Genomic DNA, 4,599 nt, shown 5'->3' with positions numbered 1-4,599 from the left:
GTATGTACAATTTGATTTGTTTCTTTAAAATTGAACGAGTTTCCGTTTTTAATGACCATATCTTAATCATATAGAAAAGAATATGTCGTTTATGACAATGATTGGATTGAATATGATAGTGATTAATTTCACATGTAGTATAAAAGAGAAAAAGATTGATTCATTTTAAACAACAAATATTAATCCATCCACTGCATTTCGCCAAGCCTTGACCAATATTAGGCATGAGTCTCACACTTAAATAATACTTCTCAGACAATCTAGAAAATAAGGCTTGAGCGGCTACATGCTATTTAGTCGTTTAAAAGAAATTATCAAAAAATACAATCTGTTTGTGGTTGCAATCTATAGTATCAATGATATAGGTTTGAATTGATCAAACTCTCATGTCAAATTCAACTTCTGTTTTGATGGATGGTAAATGTAACAATGCAAAACCTAAATTAAAAATGCTGCAATCGTATTACAGTTGGTCGCGCTTTTTTACTACTGTGTATAGGAAACTACTCATTCCGTTTTATTTTTGTCCCTGTCGCTCTCGGTGTCACGGGGAAAATTTTTTTAAAAAAAGTTATGTTTGTTAGAAAGAGTATAAATGACTAACTCTGTCTGGGTGAATTTAATGAGGCCGATTATAATTATTTCTACCCTAGATATTTTGATAAACCATCTTGTCTGTTCATGTAGTTTCAATACTATATCAATTATTTTTACGATAAAAAATTTATTTACCAACCCGATTTCCTAGGGGGTCGTCCCAAAAGCATTGCTAATAAATTTCTGTTTTTAAAATCCATTGCTACCTCCAATACATGAGCTGATCACCCCTTTTCAGCCCAGTGATTAGAATACCGGGATTCGATGTTGCGTAAGCGCCATTTTAGCAATTTACCTCATCAAATTTATAAAAATACAATTTCTTAAGAAACAAAGGTACATAATTTTCATAATGTCAAATTTGTATGTAGAAAAAAGAAAAGAAAGTAATAACTAATAAAATTAAACGATGCAAAAAGTCATGTGCACTCGAAACTGTATTCGGCCTCGTTAAGGCGGTGCAAAGCTGTGTACATCTGAAGAAGGGCAAACAAATTCTAAATACAATACAGAATACGTGTTGGTGTATATCAGGTTTGTTACTAATACTACGTGTACTTTCTATGCAATCCATTTGTAAATAAAACAAAATGCCATTTTCATTATACAAAAGTTGTTCTGTACATAGATTATATCCAATATCAAACAAATCGCTTTTTACAAAATTGAAACGTATAACACCTGTAATAACTTCAGTAGCGTCAGCAATAAAAGGAGGACGTAACGCGGATTATTTGTTCTTACCAAAATTTCCTCATATGGGCAATAGGGGTTTACATGGGATAAAACAAGGGTCCTAAAACAGGAGTTGTCTTTCCTGGACTGGCTTACTCTGTTGTCTCCATAAAGGGACTTAACGCATAGTGAGTTAAGTCTAATTGATATGATATTTTGGCTCCTCAAATAGATATTTGTAGTAATTCTCTCATAGATCAAAATGCTTGTGATGATTGCACAGTGCTCAACATGACACCCATCTTGTGTTTTTGTAAAGGAAAACAAATAAAAAATGTTTACGGAGAAGATATTAAATATGTATTAGTAATGCGTGTTTTCTTCACATAGATTCTAATCTAATTGATTAATTAGACTCAGGTAAAGAAAAAAACCGGAACTACATACTAGTATCATGTATCAGATTATCTTGAATATATACTAAAAGCGACTGAGTATTCTAAACGAAATATAAATGTTTCAAATAAATATATTTCAATATACTAATAATTTTCTCCTCTAGCTCTATAGAAACTGGCAGGACTGAAATCTACACAATCTAGTTTAAAGCAGTTTATTGATCGGTTGAAACATTCAGCAACCTAAGAAAAATCAAGGATAGCACAAAGTAGTTATGCTATCAGACTCAAAATCCCATACACAACGATTTGGCTATTTATTTGTATAACGTACTGATGTATATTACCAATAATTTAGTTAGTTTTACGTACTATTTACGATAAATTTATTATTTTGTTATATTATATTTTGTTAAATTTGTTATTGATTTATTGATCTACACTTTTCATAATTGGAAAATATCAACATTTTAATTTGATAACCGTCCTTTCAACATTTTACTTTGGATTTTATTATCATTAAAAAACATGAAACTTTTTCGATTGATTTTTTCATTACTATAGTATAAAACTAAATTCATTTCACATACAAAATAATTATCCCAAAAAATTTACCTCGTTTAAAACATGTTTGCAGTATATACATGTACTAGTATTAATTAAAGATATTTTTTTTTCATAGAAAACATTAATAATTCTAATGTTAAAATGCATTTTCGACGTGCGTTATAAAATATAACCATTTGTTTTCTTCCCGATTGCTTCAGTCTACATTTTTTACATGCAAAAATACACACATATTGTTTTCAATTGCCAAGACATTTTAACAATTAATGTCCTTTTTTAATTATAGCGAATACCAAAGTCATAATACAGTCAAATCTGACTCTAAATTGGGATTTACTGTTATTAATTAGCGAACTAACCGTTATACGTAAAAAATGATTTCTTAGCGAACTCTGTATATCATTTTCCCGTAAAGATACTGCTAAAATGACAGGGGAAACCGCTTTGATGCAAAGTTAACATACTAGATAAACCGGTTTTGCAGTTTTATAAAATTGGATGCAAAACTGAACCAAAGAAAATTAAACATCGTGTGATTTACTGACTTAATAATCACATTTTTTAAGAACGATATTGAGAAGAGAACACTGACTAACATTTGTTTTTTCGCAGAAATGAAGATGACGAATGTTGCAGCCTTTAAGTCAGTGACGATGAGTTCCGAATATAGCCCACATACCTACATGTATTCTCCACATTACGCAGTGGACGACCGAGTGTTCAATACACTATGGGGTGAACAGTGCGCTTGTACTGATTTTGATGCTTACCCATGGATGATTATTGATATGGAAAACACCTTCGAGGTCAACTATGTTACTCTATTTAACAGAATTGATGAGCTAGGTAAAAAAGCAATATCATGTGTACTTATTTTATTAAATTCAAAATTGATTATATGTCTTACATATAACTGTGAGTTTTTTTCAATGGAGTTTTTATAACATATACTGGCACTGTACCTGTTGTCAGCTAACCTTTGACTTTTTTTTTGCATTTCCTTATTTTGTGATTTTTTTTCTATTTAAAACTTGACATAGTTTAAATGTTGAACTTCATTATCCATCTGTTAGATTATATCATTATTTAGAACCCAAAACATTTAATTTTTGTGCATTTTAGCACGCCCCAAATTTTCCAAGCTTTTACGATTTACTGTCCCAGTTATCGGCTTTGTGATAATAACATATTAAAACCCCTTCTACATGTTGATTTTATTCTCTGCAAAATATGATATGAATTATAACCTTTTTGGAGTCGGATAAGGGTCGAAGGGGTTATAATACATAAACAAAAGTCATAAAAAATATGTGTTTGTTAGTCGTATACTATTTAATGCATAATTGCGCTATGAATCTCCCGTCTCGAAATTTAGTGAATTCCTTTCGTTTATACATGTTATATAAATTAATATTATATGTCAAATAACAGAAGGGATATATTAACGTATAACAAAGAGGTAATATTTTATTCTTAACTTCTCACTGCTGACAGTGCAAAGATGTTAATCAGCGATAAACAATGATCGTTAAAACATATTCAAGATTGTTTTCAAGCAAACTTTTCTATATTAGAAACAGTCGACTGAATTAAAAAATCTCGGATAGTTGCATGCTATTAACCCGAACTTTTCTTTTAGCCGATAGCTGGCACAGTACCAGTAAACTCTTCTGTATTAATCACATGTAATTAACAATAATTAAGGTATGTAGTGTCTCATTTTTTTTTCTTTCCTTATTTTTAGGTGAGCGTCTTCGTGATATAACTGTCTATTTGGGTAATGACCATGTGAATGGTGAATTTCCGGTCATATGTGGCAGGTATGAAGGCCCAGGAGAAAATGCTGAAGTTGTCCATATTGTGTGTGATAAACCATCGCGTGGCCAGTTTATAAAAATCCAAATGGTCAATACACAACTACAATTCGTTTTCAATCTGTGTGAAATTAGAGTATTAGTTTGATTTTGTCAAACTTTCATAAAGATTTTAAAATCTTAAAGGGTGTTTGAATAACAGCCTCCATGAATATATTTGAGATAATGTTTACTAAAACGGCAAGTCTCCAGTGCACTGGAACTCTGCAATATTTGCTGAATGAGTCTGCTACTGAAGCGAAGTATCTCTTCAAATATGTCATTGTTATTCGAACAATTAAACATAAAAAAAGAAGAAAAAGGTGATAAAACATCTGATTAGAATAAGTTTAAATAAAAATCGTTTGTTAAGAATTATTGTTTTCATTGCTTTTTGTTTCATGTGTTAAGAGATACATGTTGAGGACAAAGCATTTTGTAATCCTCACAATTCTAATCAAATTACATATATGGAATTGGATGATTGTTATAAATATTATAGAATATAT

This window comes from Magallana gigas, chromosome 10 (assembly GCF_963853765.1).
Source record: "Magallana gigas chromosome 10, xbMagGiga1.1, whole genome shotgun sequence".
Classification (NCBI taxonomy): Eukaryota; Metazoa; Mollusca; class Bivalvia; order Ostreida; family Ostreidae; genus Magallana; species Magallana gigas.
The sequence above is the reverse complement of the archived record's forward strand: the minus strand, read 5'-3'. Positions refer to the sequence as shown.